The sequence below is a fragment of the Anolis carolinensis genome, chromosome 5, assembly GCF_035594765.1.
Source record: "Anolis carolinensis isolate JA03-04 chromosome 5, rAnoCar3.1.pri, whole genome shotgun sequence".
Classification (NCBI taxonomy): Eukaryota; Metazoa; Chordata; class Lepidosauria; order Squamata; family Dactyloidae; genus Anolis; species Anolis carolinensis.
In genome coordinates, this window is record NC_085845.1 from 156,787,339 (window position 1) to 156,805,137 (window position 17,799).

General features: G+C 38.6%; 1 long non-coding RNA gene across 1 annotated transcript in view; it reads right to left on the reverse strand.

Moving 5' to 3' along the window:
* The window catches only part of LOC134299125 (uncharacterized), a 67,644-nt gene that overhangs the window by 9,471 nt on the left and 40,374 nt on the right, over positions 1–17,799 (reverse strand). The gene's annotated exons all lie outside the window — the stretch shown is intronic.

Sequence of the window (17,799 nt, forward strand, 5' to 3'; positions counted from 1 at the left end):
TTCATAGGCATTATCCTGCTGTTTGGGGAACTTGTCTTGCAAATCATCACACAATCCACAATCTGTATTACCAGCAACAGTCATCAGCTCATAGTCCATTTTAGATCCCCACTTTGAAGCTACTGATGGAAAAAATGCTGCATACGCTTGGGAGGAACAGACCCAATTAATCATCTGCCATCCCATTTTTTGACTTTTTTCAAAATGTTCCAGTTTTTCTCTCCTCCTCCGATTTTTTCTTTTTGATTCTTGCAAATAGAATTCACAACAGTAAGTGGATTGTTCCTCCAGGATGCTTTTTTCTTGATAATTTTGTCTTCTTTTTTTTCATGTCAGGAGCAACTGGAGTTGCTTCTGGAGTGAGAGAATTGGCCGTCTGCAAGGACGTTGCCCAGGGGATGCCCAGATGTTGTTTTTTGTTTTTGTTTTTTCCATCCTTGTGGGGGGCTTCTCTCATGTCCCCGCATGGAGCTGGAGCTGATAAGGAGCTCATCCGCGCTCTCCCCAGGTGGGATTCGAACCTGGCAGCTTTCAGGTCAGAAACCCAACCTTCAAGTCACAAGGCTTTTATCCCCTAGGCCACTTGCCATGACAAGCCCACACCACCATAATAGGCAGAAAATGTCAGAAAATGTTAGCAATTTTGTAAGGCATCTGAACTTTTGTTACTAAGGGCCCTTCCAGAGAGACCCTATATCCCAGGATCTGAGTCCAGGTTTTCTGCTTTAAACTGGATTATATGTGCCTTTACTGCCAGATAATCTGGGATAAGCAGAAAACCTGGGATCAGGTCCTGAGATATGATGCTTGTCTGGAAGGGCCCTAAGTGATTTTTTTGTGCTAAAAGCCTGTTCATATAAGAAGTAAGGCCACAGACAGGGGAGAAAAGATTATTTGTCCTTCCCCATGAGATATCACCAGCAAGCCTCTGAATTGGAGCCGGTTCTTGGTGGTGATGCAGCAAAGGATCCATTGGAGGTAGGGACCGTGGATCACACCAGAATCAGCCTGATCGAACTGTCCACACATCCAAAATACTGGGATCACCATGTCCCTTTGGCCCATGTTAATGACTAGATGCAGTACTTGTGCAGTGAATCCCACTATTTATGATGTAGTCTTCCTGCAACAGCAGTGAGTTTCAGTTGTGTGGGCATGACCTTAGAAAACTATCCTGCATGATAAGAAGAGCCTCCCTAGATGAATTTAATCAAAGTCTCACAAAGGTTTAAGTACCTGAGTTCTAGCCCATTTAGGCTTTATATAGTCAAATTATCAGGCCAGGTAACTAACTAGGCTGTCAGTCAATGGGATTTAGAATTAGACAAATGTGTATACCGCATACCAAAGCTGCCAACTAGAAGGAAATTGTTTCAGAATTCAGGATGACTCCTGTAGGATTGAGCCTTTCTTTCTTCGAAGCTGTTATTGCCATTTGTCACGTATCACACATTTTATATTGTTTATCAATCCCTTCCATTTACATAAATCTTCTTCAAAACGCTTTTGTTGCCAGAGTTTTATAATGTTAATGGATTCTATTATGTTTATCAATCAATTTTTCTTTCAAACTATTTATTATCTTTAATTGCTTTTCAGGAAAACAATTGTATTTCTTGTAGAAGAAAAGGGCAAGGCCTACAGCTGTGTAAACTAATTCTTTTTAACTTTTATTTAACAGCTTGACACTACCTGCTGGAATTTCCTCTATATACACAACAAGAATATTGCCATTTGAACACCCTCAGTTTTACCATTTTCAAGCACTCAAAATGATAAGAAATAAGTGCTGTTTTAATTAGCCAAGTTAAACACTTTAAATTATTATTTTAAACTGAGTAACTTTAGTAACTGTCGATACTCCTTGCTAGAGTTGATCCATCAAATCAATGGAGTTTAAGTAAATGGTGAACTCACTCAATAGTGTGACTAATCAACAGGAGTCCAGATTTGAAAATGTCAGTCTTGACTTCAGTAAGAAGTGAATTCAAATAAGATGTCACTTCTTATGTTTTGTTTTTTTAAAAAAAATTATTGCTTTTCAAGTGTTATTTTACAAGTAAAGCGAGTAAAACAATTCCGTGGGGGATGAGGTTGGGTAAGGTGGGGGTAAGAGGCCGGTAAAGAAGGCATGGGAAAGAAGAGGAAAGAGATAGAGAAAAGGGGGGGGGGGGGAGAAAAAAGATGACTTCCTTTTGTCCTCCTGAGAAGTTATATTTTCATGGTTTCCGACGTCCATTTCTATGTCCAGTTGAACTTTTCTTGGTTATTGTCTTTCATACCTCAGATAAATCGATTGTAAATATCTTTCCGTTCTTATGAATAAAGTCACTTCTTATGTTTTTGCAATGCAGGATGTAGAGTTCCTTGTGTATTATTTGCTGCAGTCTTTCTACTAATTAATTTGCTGGATTTTCTATGAAATGGCTATTACATTTGCAACAGAAAATGATGGACTCAAAGGGAAGTTTGGTACTGTGGGACTCAGGATCTTCATTCAGATCCCGATTCCCTCAATACCTAGATCTGAATCCCACAGTTCCTGGATCTATATGCAGGATCTAAATGGGCAAGTTACCTGTTTTTAATTTCACAGTTTTTATTTTTGTGAGCTATTTGTTTTGTACATGCCTCCACACAATGAAAGGAACCTGCTCCAGACAGCCATTTTGTGGCAATGTTCATGCCATTTCCTCAAAATGTCACATATGCCCACTGACCTACAACATTCAAGATTCTTACTGTACCAGGAGACTTTCTAATCCTCAAGATTAGCTATGTGGAGTTTGAAGGGGCCACAGTGAGGAGATGGATTCAAAAAAAAGATTGCATGTTCCTCAGTAAAGAAATGAGCCTAAAGCTACCATTGAGTATGACCCATAATGCTTTGGAATATTCAATTTACTTATTAAAATACAAGTAATGAAAACTACATGAATATGCAGTAGATCTATGGCCACCCTCACCCCTTGAATCTCCAGAGTTGCACCCTCCCAGTCACCTTTAGCTCCTTCTCTCTCTGGGTTAGCCACTTAACGCATGCCAAATAAGCAGGCAAGATACATCATTAAATGCTAGTTTGAAAATACAGATGCCTTGCCTACATAAAAATAATATCTTCAAATATAAATACAACACATATCACATACTTCATGAGTAGGGAAGGTTGTTAATTGCCTACTTGTGTCTATCCACAAGTAAGATAATTATTGTTAGGCAATTTCACAATCTCTACTCTTTCCTGGATACCTTCAGATAAAGGGCAGCTCTCTTTGGAAAAGAATGCATGGCTAATCTATCTCTGTCTGACATTATATCTGCATTTCAAAAATTCTCTCTCTTGTCTCTTCTATTATACATACACACACCTCTGAAGGATCACTTCTGCTAGCTCTGATGGGTTTCTCATTCAGAACATTCCAAAGCTTTTTGCTTGTTCTATCCTTTCACCCCTTTAAAGAATTATCAAAGTATCTATGGAAAGCTACAGGAGAAAAACCAAGTCCCTGTGCTAGCAACCAAAAGGTGGAAGGGGGGAGAAACTGAGGGAAAATTGTCTCTGTAGACAATCTCATTGGAAACATTTATTTCAAGATCAAGAGTGAGGGAGAAAAGCATATACAATTATTTGTTAACTATTCTTTGGGGGAAAAATGAAACTTAAACAAATACTATTAAATAGCAGCTGAATACATAATCGTTTGTTTTGGCTATAATGGGAAGACACTATTTTTGTCTATGTATGTAAATCTAGTTCGACATGTTCCAGACACATAATCATATTTTTAAAGCTAGAAGGCCATCTATTCCAACTTTCTGCTATGAACAAATAGATTACTAACACAGAGAGAATGGATACGATCTTCCAGAATACTCTGGGATTTCAACTAGGTTATGATTTCAGTTTTTAAAAAATCTGATACATTACTGTACTTCCTTTTCATTTTTCCACTCAACAAATACAACTAAAAGAATCACAGGCCCTGAGCGTGTGTCTTTCTGCTACAATGTGAAAACATGTCTCTAAATTTAACTCACTTTAGAGGCAAAATGCGTTGAAATAACTGGATAAGACATTTCCTCTTTGCCTCTAGGAGGCTTGGAAGGTTAGTCACCCATGTGTGCTGCTGCTAAGAGACATGTGAGCAGATGTTTATAGAGAGGGCATCCCCAGATCTATTTTGGGCAACAACATCTAGCTCTAAAAAACAGTCTTAGCAGCCAACTTCAAAACCTGGAAGCTCCATTTTTATTAGAAGAGAGGGGCTACAGAAACACCCAGGAAAAGAAATAACCTCCAGCTCTCCACTGGAGTTCAAAAGATCAAACTAGTTTATTCAGATCAATCCTGGTAACATTCCAATTATTATGACATAAATATATTAGTCTGAATATGAAAACATACACAAGCAGAGCAATTCTCCCATATTTCTCACATCGTCATATGCTTTTAAAGGAAAATAACTACACTGGATCCTGCAACTCCAACCCCAACAGACATACTATGAACATATTGGCATGCAGTAGACCCATTTTCATCACTATTCTTTGCATGATAACCAAAGATTTAGTCCAATGGATTCATTTTGGAGTAAAGCTTCTTTGAAGTTACCAACAATTTCAATCATAGCAATTATAATTTGGATTAAGTCAACTGCATTAACAGGAATGCAATTTTGTCCAAGCTTCTAATGCTTTACAAAAAGAATCTCACATTCCCAAGAAAATCTTCTTCAGCTCCAAATGTGAAGAGAAATTCTGCATGTGGCTGACAGCAATCTGGTGACCAGATGCTTGGTAGCAGCAGGGTGTTTGTTGTTGTTAATCCTTTATTTTCAAAGAACAGCTCACTGATTGCTATGAGCTGTGTGGATATTTCTCTGTCTGATAGAGTTGAACTAGTTTTGCACAAGGGACTTTCTGAATTTCTCCCCAGATTTAGAGTTTGGAATGATGTTTCTTGTGAAACTGATGTATAACGAATTCCTCCACACAATCCCAAGTGTATATACTGCACAAGCAATTAATTTCCTACAGCTTTCAGTTCCTTCATCTCCTCACACTTCCTATACTATTCAACAGAGCCAGAATACATTAATAAATGGTGTAATGATTAAAGCATACATTCTTAATATTATCATCAAAATGCTAACCACATTAGTATGTTGCAGTATAAACAAGAAAAGATGGGAAGCATCTAGAAAAATGCACAAATCTGACAACTTAGCCCGTTTTCTAAACCATCTGAAACCTCAATGTCAAGGTATTGGGGGGGGGGGGGGGGGGGGCTATGAGCTCAGTTCTCTGATCATGTGCCATCAGCATTCTATGCTTTGTGAGGGGTACACTTTACTTCCTAAGGAAAATGCAGTCTGTCCTCAAAATCCCATGGGACACCATCTTAGCCACTATAGATGTGGAAATCTCTGTACACCAACATCCCACACAAGGGTAGACTACAAGCTATCAAGAGTACTGGTCTGAATGTGGCTACAACATACCTAGCCACTGCCCACTACTCACAACTCTGTCCCTTTTGAGAATAATGTGCACCTTCAAAATAATGGCACTGCTATTGGCACTTTGATATTACTACAAAAAACATCTTTATGGCCGACCTGGGAAAATGCAGGCTCAGCTTCTCCACCCAAGCAACCTATCTTCTATCTGACATTGATTTGTTGACATCTACTCAAACCCATAAAAGAGTGCTTGAAAAACTCGTTGATTTGCTACAGTAGGCATTTCGCAAATTACACTTCATCCAAGGAGCTGGAAAAAAAAAACCCGGAAAGAAACTCTATAAGGCAAAACTGGCACTCAAAACAATCTATTAAGGCAGACCCAAATTGGAACATGACAAAGCACCACTAGCTGTCACCCACAGCCCTCAGGTGAGACCATTCAAACATATCATCAGTGAGCTAAAAGCACATCTGCCAAAGAATACTGCCCTCGCGACCTCTGAATGGCATGTCCTTACTTGCTTATTGACAGCCTCGCCCCTTAAACAACTACTCACCTGCAACAGAATGCAAAACATGGATGAAGAGAACAGGGAGAAGCCCTCATCACAAACCCAAATGACCATTCTTTCCCCCAAGGAGACCAAGGTTTGAATCTCCACATGGTCATGGAAACCCAGTAATCTTGGGCAGGCCTCAGAGAAAGACAAAGACAAACCTCCTCTTTAAAAACCTTGACATGGGAACTCCTTTAAGTTGTCCTAAGTCAGAAACAGTTGGGAAGCACACAACAGCAGCCATTAAAGCAATTCTAGACAAAAGTCACAAAATAATTTAAATAGGATTAAAGTAGTAAAAAGGGTTACAATATTTAAAGTCACTAATATCTTGAATTCAGACCAGAAGTGAATTGGCAACCAATGCAGCTTCTTTGTCACTGTTGTGAAAACTTGGGAAAGTGCAGCTGCTAGGGTAATGGACCAACAGAATCTTAATCTTAAATAACACTTTCCACCTTGCCCAGAAGGTTACCACTGGCCATAATTATAGTATAGTAGAGTCTCGCTTATCCAACATAAACGGGCCGGCAGAACGTTGGATAAGCGAATATGTTGGATAATAAGGAGGGATTAAGGAAAAACCTATTAAACATCAAATTAGGTTATGATTTTACAAATTATGCACCAAAGCATCATGTTATACAACAAATTTGACAGAAAAAGTAGTTCAATATGCAGTAATGCTACATAGTAATTACTGTATTTACGAATTTAGCACCAAAATATCACGATGTATTGAAAACATTAACTACAAAAACATTGACTACTAAAAGGCAGACTGTGTTGGATAATCCAGAACATTGGATAAGCGACTGTTGGATAAGTGAGACTCTACTGTAGTTGGAAACTGCAGTCAAACCCACCTGGAGGTCACAGGGCTGTGAAACTCTGACTGTGGTAAAGAGACAATCATGCTTACCAGATTCAGATTACCTTCTTTTCCAATTCATATTCACATTCCTTCTTTGATGTTATACATTCTGTATGCACTCTTAATATCTTATAATTCTCATTTTTGGGAGACACACACAAACATACAGCAATGTCAGATAAAGTGTACACTCTTTAACACAGTGGTTCTCAACCTGTGGTTCCCCAAGATGCTAAGAAATATATCCAGAATCATAAACTGTTAAAGCAGTGGTTCTCAACTTGTGGTTCGCCAGATGTTTTGGCCTTCAATTCCCAGAAATCCTAACAGCTGGTAAACTGGCTGGGACTTCTGGGAGTTTTAGGCCAAGACACCTGGAACACACAGGTTGAGAACCACTGCTTTAAAGGTTTATGATTCTGGTTATATTTCTTATCATCTTTCCCTCCAAAAATGTATACATTCTTAATAGGATTAAAGATTACAAACATAGGAAAGTGCTATAACAGGAAAACTTTAATTGAGGTTTGCAACTCTATGCTTTGACAATATGAACTCTGTAATCCTGCACAGGGATAGCAATGTGAACACCTTACATAAAATTATAATTTAAGATAGAATTTGTAACACTATATTTTAAAATATAGTCTTCAATATAAATATATTATTTATTTAACTTTCAAATAATCACAATTAACTAGTATCTCCTGTTAAAGAGTGATATGGTTTTGGAACAGTGTGTGTGTGTGCATCAGAAGCCTCAGACTTCCCTCAGCATACACACCATTATGAAATTAGTGGATGCTGCACCAGGGCGCACTAGTTTTGCACAACTTATATTCAAAGGGGTTTGTATAGAACTTCCTGGCAGATCATATTCATCACTTACTTATGCTACTAATTAGTGTCAGCTAGAAGGGCTGATGTAAACAGCTGGACTGGGATCACCAGCTCATTTCATGTAGGTCACTGAACAGCCCTCAGTCCTTAATGATGTTGAGTTACACTGAATTTGTTAACCAAATCAGTCAAAAAAGAAAGGATTTGATGACAAATAGATTTCAGATAGGATAGGAAATCTGTCTCTGATGGAAAGCTTAGCAGCTGCCACTCTTAAATATTTAAGAACATTATAAGAAAAATGGAAACAATTTCGTAGTTAGAGAAAAATGAGAATGAATGATAAGCTTTAATTTTCACTTTCCTTTCTAATTTGCTGTAAACAGAATAGATCTGCTTGCAAATATTCCTGATGGTCATAGGGTCCCTTAAGCCCAACCGATTATGTGATGCATTTTAAATAAGGAAGAATCTGTGCCAGATTTACAGATTTGTAGTATATTCGTGGCTAAAGAGAAGATCTTTCACTTCTTCCAAAACATCAAGAAGCACCACCGTATGTGATTTCCTCCCTTCAGCTCACTCTTCCACATTGAGATGACTTTATGCTCTTCTTCACCCATGGCTACCCATGCTTTGAAATGCATCTGTCAGTAACAGTTTGCCTTGAATCTAGGAGGAGTTTCAGATCATAAACTGGGCTTTTTGTCCCCTTAGGCCATATTTGGCTGCATTCCTGCACACTTCTAGGAAATAGTTGCAACTAAACTCAGTTGAGGTTACTTATCATTAGAAACATATTTAATAGAGGCTGAAACATATCTTGTAGGAGAATCTATGGTTTACTGGCCACACACTAATTTTCCAAATATATGATATATGTTTCTACCCATTACAGAGAAATTCACTTTCAAAGACTGTTTACTTCCTATTGCAGAGTTTTTTGGAAAAATTGGGAGATTTTATTTTGAGGGGAGGGGTCAATCTGTAATTCAAAATACAGAGATCCAGTTTTGTTCCAAGAAAATTTGGTCCATTGGCACCCATTTATCAGTCATTTTTTTCAACTATTGGTACCTAACTTGCTACAATTGTAGGCCACATTTACATCTGCAAGCCTGCCAAGTTTCAGAACGTTTTGGCCATACATTGATTTTTAGGAAATTTTTGATGTTTCAACAAAGTGTAATAGAACTGAGCTAACAAGTAAGAAAGGGCTTTTTGTTATATCTATATCTTAAGGGAGATAGGCTGCTGATGCAGGAGTACACACACAAGCCAGAAAAACTGCAAAGAAGGTAGATACTAGGTAGGTAGGTAGATAAGGTATTGCTGGGAAGGGATCCTGTGATCGAGGTCTTGTGTTTCATAGACAAAACCTAACTTGTCGCTATGCTTATTTTTAGACTCCGACCATGAAAGAGGAAGATAATATACTATCTCAGTTTCTCAATGATGATGGCCTTCTCTCTAGAATTAAGAGCCAACACCATCATTGAAGGGAAGAGATCAGATAAGTTTTACAACAGAATTTCAGTTATGAAATACACCACACCTGGTGCATTTTTAAATTTCTTTGCAACTCCCATAGCCTTCTGAAGTTCAAGATCCTATTCCTTCTCAGCTCAGTGATTGAATGTTTTCCAGCTTCCAAAGCTGTATTTTCCACCTATTCCATTCCTGCCTTCAGACAGGATTTTGCCCCAGCCTCATTATCTTCTTTATCACCTCTGTTCACAGTTGCACCAACTGCTAGTATATTCACTATTTCATGAAATGAAATGCTACTCTGTCCTATTTTATTGTACAATCCCTTAACTACTACTATTCATGTCCCTTCTTTTAAGCTCAATTTTCTTCATCTAGGCATGGAATCCTTCAATATCTCTCCCCCGCCCCAAATGCATTAAACCATCTCAAAACAGAAGTAAAGATCATTCTAGCTCATTCTGTTGAGATGATGACATTTCTTTGTTTGGAGCTGATCTTTCTGAAAGTCTACAGAACTGCAGCTGATTTCATTATCATCAGCCTTGGGGTTGGTTCTACTTGATCCAGGTCCCTATCACATTAAAGAAAAAACAAACCTTCTTCCCTCACCTACAAGCAGCAGTGCATTGAAGCAAGCTGCTTCTCTTGCTCTCCTCTGCCACATGATTGTATACACCGTCTGCCTTCCCATCTGCTCAAACAACATTAACAAACCTGAGATCATCCCTGCTTTTTAACTGATTAGAATGTTCTAAAAGTACCCAAAATGTCAAGATCATCTTAGTCAAATGGCTGTGGTGTTATTTCAAATAATAGGCAGAAAAACATGTCATACCTAATATCATCATGATTCTTAACATTTTGTGGTTACGAGGCTGCCAGTATGTTATTTCTTATCATGTCTTCATTGTGATGAGAGCGCTTATAAATTTGCCCCAGGTATGTAGTCTCAGGCTCCCTGGTTAGGAGCTAAGGTTTCTATTATTTCTGTGCCACCTATTCTTGACCCTTTAATAAAGGGGAAATAGCATCAGTACAAAACAGCAAGGCATTAAATACAACCTAGAGCTGTGCACAAATATTGACATGGATTCTCAGCTCTATTTTTGTACAAAGAAATGGAGAGGGGATAATTTCAGTACACTTGTCCAAGGGAAATATATTTTCCTACAGCTTCTCTGGGATGGAGTTTACTAGGATCAAATTATTTAAAAAACATTTTCCAAAAGTGTTCCTCACCACACCTCTTCTGGCTATACAAATAGCTAGGTATTTTGTGTTCATTTGTTCTTGAGAAAGTGAAGGCTTCTCAAATGGGGTGGTTTCAAAGGCTGAGACCTTCAAAAACAGCTTTATTACCTGTGGCTTGGTATATAAAATACATTTCTACATCACCTGCATTTTGCTATATGTAGAACATCATATATCTGTATATAAAAAAGGAATGTACATTTTATTATGGAGTAAACAACAAAACCACTGAACCAAATCACACCAAATTTGACTACAAAAGACATAGTCATCCAAAATATGTCTTCCAAACAAAAGGAACTAGAAAAATAAAGTCCAAATTAGAGGACCAGGAAAAGCTGTCTCCCCCCCCCCCCATGCCAGTTAGAAGGGTATGCCCTGCCCACTTCGTCTCCTAGCAACCCACTCAGCAACAATGGAGCTCAGGGCTTCTTCAATCAGGCCTCTTCCACACTGCCTATAAAATACAGATTTTCTGATTTGAACTGGATTATATGGCAGTGTAGACTCAAGGCCCTTCCACACACCTATATAACCCAGAATGCCAAGGCAGGTAACCCACAGTATCTGCTTTGAACTGGATTAACTTGAGTCCATATAATCCAGTTCAGTGTGGATTTTATACAGCTGTTTAGAAGGGGCCTCATATAATCCAGTTCTAAGCAGATAATATAAGATTTTAAATATAATATATAATAATTACTGTGGTATAATAATACAGAACAATATAATATCAAAAAATCAGGACAGTAAATAAAGAGCAACACTCTGAAAACAGGGAAATTCCAGAAAAGAAACAACCAGGGCCAGCCAACACCTCCCAACAAAGGATTCCCCCAGGCAGGAAGCAGCCAGGCTTTGAAGCTGCAAGGCCATTAAATGTTAATCAAGGTGGCTAATTGCAGCATTCATACGTGTTGCACTGAGACTATTAATTGCTATTCAACCTGGCCAACCAAAAATTTCACAAGGTAGAAAGTGGCCAGGCTTGCAAGCAGCAAGGCTATTCAGTGCTGTTCAACCTGGCCAGCCAAGATTTCCTCTAGATAGAAAACCCCCAGGTTTTGAAGCCATGAGACTATTCCTGGCCTATTCCATTGTATTCCAGCTCACCAAACTAGGATTTGCATAAGAAGAAAACAGCCAGGCTTTGAGGCTGCAAGGCTATTCAATGCTATTCCACCTGGTCAACAAATGATTCCCATAAGCCACAGCAACATGTGGCTGGGCACAACTAGTTCTATATAGCAGTAGTTCTCAACCTGGGGTTCCCAGATGTTTCTGGCCTTCAGCTCCCAGAAATACTAACAGTTGGTAACCTGGCTGGGATTTCTGGGAGTTGTAGGCCAAACCCCCGGTGGTGCAGTGGATTAAACCATTGAGCTGCTGAACTTGCTGACCGAAAAGTCGATGGTTCAAATCCAGGAAGCAGTGTGAGCTCCAACTGTTAGCCCTAGCTTCTGCCAACCTAACAGTTCTAAAACATGCAAATGTGAGTAGATCAATAGGTACCGCTTCAGTGGGAAGGTAATGGCACTCCATATGGTCATGCCGGCCACATGATTTTGGAGGCATCTATGGACAATACCAAGTCTTCAGCTTAGAAATGGGGATAATCACCAACCCCCCGAGTCAAACACAACTAGACCTAATGTCAGGGGAAAACGTTTACCTTTACCTTTACCACAAAAAACCTTGGTAAGATTCATATTGAAGGGTGGTATGAACATATTTTCAAAGGAAATAGCTGAACTCATATGCCTCTTCCATGTTGTCAGTATGGCTGGATTGATACTGCCATATAATACAATTTCAAAATGCAGATTAGATCCATGGAACTGTAATATATGAGTCTGCATACTATATAATCCAGTTCAATGCAGTTATTCTGCATTCTGAAAGGTTTCTCCTTTACCTTATGCACATATGAGTATGTGCCTACTATTAAAAGTTATTAGGAAGTCACACATGACATTAAAGAGGAAAAATGGAAAGTAATGTTTAAAGAATAGGAACAGAAAGATATTTCAGTGTTGCTGAGGAAATAATAGGTTTTCAAGACTGTTCTCCCCATTTTCTCCACTCAGTGACAGTTGCATTTGGAGGTAATTGCTATGTTTTAGCTGTTGAATGGTATTAAAAGAAAATAGCCTTTAGAAATTGTCTGGCTTTTCTTAGGGTAAAGGGTGTGACCAGTAGTTTTCATCCTTATAGCTTTTAAAAAATAAAACAAATTAAGAGAAACCTTTCCAGTTTCAGTGTAAAGTATAATTTTGTTTAAAAAACAATTTGTCTACTGAAACAGGTTGTTCTTCCGTACTCAATGCAATTTACTTTGATGAAAGATGCAAGGAAATAGTTATGCATGAGTCATCCAGTTTCTTAGCGTGGTGGATGCTTGCCTATGAAGCAAAAGGGTAAGCAAAAGATGAAGGAGCTTTTCAGTGGAACGGAATAGTATCAAGACCTCATCCTTTTATGTGAATTTTAATAGGATGATTTCAGTATTTTTAGTGCAGGACAAGCTATTGAAATAATGCAGCCATCACAATGTTGAAAGCCCTACCTACCCTATGGTTCATTTTAGATGCTTTGCTAGTTTACTTTAGATTAATGAGAAGCTGCCTCTGACCATTGGTCCATCTAGTTAGCTTGTGTCTATCCCAGCCTTCCCAGCTTGGTATCCTTCATATTTGCCAGTCTACAGCCCCCATTACCTCAGTCATAATGGAGAATATGAGCTACAATCCAAAAGTAACTCTGGAAGGTGCCAGGCTGGATATACCATTGGGTTGGCTGTGGCTCATTGAAATTACAGATAGAGATCTTCTATATGAAGTCCAACCAAATCTAGTAATGCCAAGTTTTGAAACTGGTACCTTTTGCATGCAAAGCCTGTGTTACGCCTACAAGCTATGACCCTTCCACATTATCCACAATGGCCAGAGAAGGCACACTATGCAGCGTACTTACAATTCAATTACCAAATTTGTCATGGAGGCTTGCAGTAAACTCCCAATAGCTGCAAAATAGCATTTGAGTGTCATTTCAGTAGTTTCTGTGGATGCACTCAAATCAGTTCCCACTGTGCTGGAAATATAATTTTTGCTTCATTGCACAAAATCAGTTTTTAGAGCAAACAATGCTACAGTTTTACTCAGTAGATGCAACTTCTCCTTTCCTTGAAAAAAAGAAATTGAAAAAGGATACTGCTGTCTAGCTAATTCATCCCCAAGGACACAAAGTTAAAGGAGGTCATTACCTTATTGCTTATGTGCTCTGTCTTTAATGTGAGTTCAGTAGACCATTTATATACATACACAAATATATCTATACATTTGAATTAATGCAGTTTGGCACCACTTGAACTGCCACAGCTCAATGCTATGAGATCATGAGAGGTATAGTATGGTGAGGCACCACCATTGTTGACTGGATTAGGCTAAAGACTATATATGTATATCATTTTAAACTTTTGCACTCTAAGCTATTATCATCTCTATTAGGAATGAACAAATGACTTAATCTGTTTCTAGGTCATCTCTGCATATGTTGACTATGAAATCTGTTCCTTCTTTCTGCAATACTTTTTTTAACAAAACAGTCTTCACAACTATCAATATTTAAATACTCATTTCAAAGTAGCTACTCGCTATTTCAGCTAGAGTAGACCCACTAAACCAATGGGATGCCGACTTGTCAGTCTGCTATTGATTCATTGGATCTACTCTACATGGACTTAGTAAATAGATTTAGAAAGAACACAAAAATATGATGCATAGCTAGGTTCTGGTGCGCACATTAAGCATGGGTGATAAAAAAATGTTTCTAAACTGTGTTCAAAAGTAGGGGGAGCTGGCGCTTAATTTCTAAAGTTCTTCCCAAATTTTGGGGATTAAAATTTTTTAAACTTTGCAAAACTTCTGGATCTTGAAGGGTGGTATGAATAGTGGTCACACATGCACATTAAGGAAAACATTACTGTCAATGAGGAAACCTGAGAGGCTGCTGTCTCCCTCAGTTTTTGAGCTATCCTAATGAAACTTACTACAGTAGTAGAACACATTTACCACTGTACCAGCTCACCAAATTTCAGAATGTTTGGCTTATCCACCAATTTTTGAATTTTCAAAGTTTTTATAAAAACACTTTTTAATAATAAAGAAAACCTGTTCCTGGTTTGAATAGGTTATTTCCTGTTTCACTGTGTGGTCATTACTTTAAAAGTAGTTGTCCTATTCTAGAAACCTTGTTTTTGTGGCAGAAACTGTGTTAAATTGGTGGAGACTCAACAAAGCAAAATATACTGCTATAGGATGATGTCCCTTGAGCAAAGACAAATTTTTACCAGTGTAATAAACATTTGCCATGTTTTTATGACAGAACCAATTAGGAAATGATATTTATAACCCAGTAACAAAATCATAGACACCATCAAGTAACATTTAGATCAGGCATGGGCAAATTTCAGCTCTCCAGGTGTTTTGGACTTCAACTCCCACAATTCCTAACAGCCTACCGGTTGTTAGGAATTGTGGGAGTTGAAATCCGAAACACCTGGAGGGCCGAATTTTGCCCATGCCTGATTTAGATTGAACTCCTTCTTCCAGGCAGAAAGGCACAATCCAAACTCTCCTGATGTCCAGTTAATATGCTTCTCCTATTGACACACAACCAAATGAAATAACCACAATTTAAGACAGATTTATAATATTATTTACTTACTTTAGCCCTCTTTGCAGATTCCATGGCTTGCTGCTGCAGCCCAATGCATTCAATATGGCTATCTCCCTCATTTTTAAAGCTATTGGGATGAAAGTTGCTACAGTGGTAGAACACATTATCCACTCTTTGCCTATCAAATGTCATAAAGTTTCACTCATCCATGGATTTTTTTGGGAATTTTCAAAGTTTTTAAAAACAACATTTTAGCGCTCTCCCCCTCCCCCTCACTCTCTCTCCTCCGTCAGCCCTGATTGGCCGGAGAGGCATGCCAACAGGTTTGCCTTCACTTCTCAGTAGGGCTTGGTTTTCCTGTGAATTTTGGCTCTGTCACAGATACATCTGAACACATCTGAGGCTTAAGAATCTAAAACTCCTTTTGATTCAAATGCTTAATATTGGGGGGGGGGGGGGGCAACAAGTAGGTATGTCGGAACTTGCTCCAAAAATGAAAAAATTCCAAACACAATTCCAAATCAAGAGTATTTCCACACCAAACACACAAGGCTATTCACTGTTATTCCACCTGGTCAACAAATGATTCCCATAAACCACAGCAACACGTGGCTGGGCACCGCTAGTTCTGGCCTTCAACTCCCAGAAATACTTACAGCTGGTAACCAGGCTGGGATTTCTGGGAGTTGTAAGGCAAAAACATCTGGGGACCTCAGGTTGAGAACCACTGATATATATATATATATATATATATATATATATATATATATATATATAGAGAGAGAGAGAGAGAGAGAGAGAGAGAGAGAGATAGAGAGAGAGAGAGAGAGAGAAGACAAGATGTGAACTTATTTGGTATTTTTACAAAAATATATAGCACCAGCAATTTAACAATGAAGTTAACTGCCTTTTTTCTACATTAAGTGTGAATACCAGACTCTGCTCAATGGTTGTTGTTTTGTAGTTGTTGTGTGCCTTTAAGACACTTCTGCCTTAGAGCAACCCTATTTCAATTTTTCTGGGCGAGATTTGTTTAGAGGGAATATTGCCTTTGCCTTCCTCTGATGCTGAGAGAATGTGACTTACCCAAGGTCACTCAATAGGTTTTCATGGCTGAACAAATGGGAAAAAATGAAGCCAATATTAAATCTGAAAGGAAAGGAGAACCAAGGATTTCCTGGAAGCTATTATAGTTTGGCTTATATGGCATTTTTTTCATATATCATTATTTTGTTCATTTTTATTAGAGATCATCATTGCACTTGTTCTGTCTCAACGGCAACAATACATACATTAGAAGCTTTGGAGTGATTGCTGAGATTGTTTCAAATTGGGGAGTTCACCCAACTGATTGCCACAAAAGTCCATAGAAACTATATGGGACATTCATCTTTTGGGCATACTTTTCTTCCCCCCCCCCCCCCACCTTCCTTCTATTATTAAGAAAGTTTAAATGATTTTTCTATATTTCCCTTGAGAAAATGTCATGGGGAAAAAGATTTCTTTAACAGAAAAATACAAGCCTCTGTAGCTTTTTCCTCCTGAAAAACTGGCTGTGAACTCAGTGTCAACTTCTTTGGTGATATTCTGGGATTCTTATTCTCTCCACAATACTGACCTAGTTGGAATGCTTGCTCTACTTCAGAAGCAGAAATTTAATCATTTACTTGGAGGTTCATTTCAAATCCAGTGTGGATTTAGCAAAGTAGCTTCTAGCACAGCCTGCCCTAATATGGCGCCTCTCAGATCTGTCAGACTACGATTCCCATCACTCCAGGTGCATGACCATTTATGAAAGCAGTTCTAGATGTTTTAGGTTCTTTGGCCCAAATTGTAACTACCAACTGGCTATAACATTACACATGCATTAGGTACAAGGTGCTTCTATATCATGGCATGATTGTCAACTTATGCTTATAACTCCTTTCTGCATGTATCTGTAGCCATGAGTTCTTTATTGCGAAGTGGGAAAGAAAATGTCCATATTTTAACCGAATTTGACCCATGGTAGTGGTGACTCTCCTAATTTTTTTTCAACTATATAGTCCACAGTTTCTTCAATCACTGACTCAGGGTGGATGATAGCTTTAAGTCACTACTAGGACCTCATCACATTTGCCACTGGAATCACCATGGATTGTGGCGAATCCAGCAGTGCCTATAAGTGAGATGTTGGGAACCCATTGTCTCATGCCCTGCATCACCTGGCTTCTCCCTTACCTTATTCCATGAGGGAAAGTGTCTGCCGCCCAGCTTCCCCCCATTCATCTCTATGCAATATGGGAAGCCTCCCATGTTGCCACTGCAGCGTATGCCAGTTCTGCTTTGGTTTTTCCATGGAGCCCCACTGGAAGCAGATGTACATCATGGGATGGGAGCCAGTGGGCTTCATGGCAAAAATGACAATGAACCAGCATGTGCTGCCAGATTTTAGCCCAACTGATGAGGTTGTAGCAGAGCTTTAAGGGAAGATAGAGTTCAGAACCACGGACAGCTACTTGAAACGTGGAGCTCATTCAGGCAATATGAAGAATATGCAGAATTTTTTTCATTCTTGCATGCAGAATAAAAAAAAGGAGATATTTTCATCCTTAATCACTTCACAGCCTACATTACTTCAAGCAATATAGAAAAAAATTAAGAG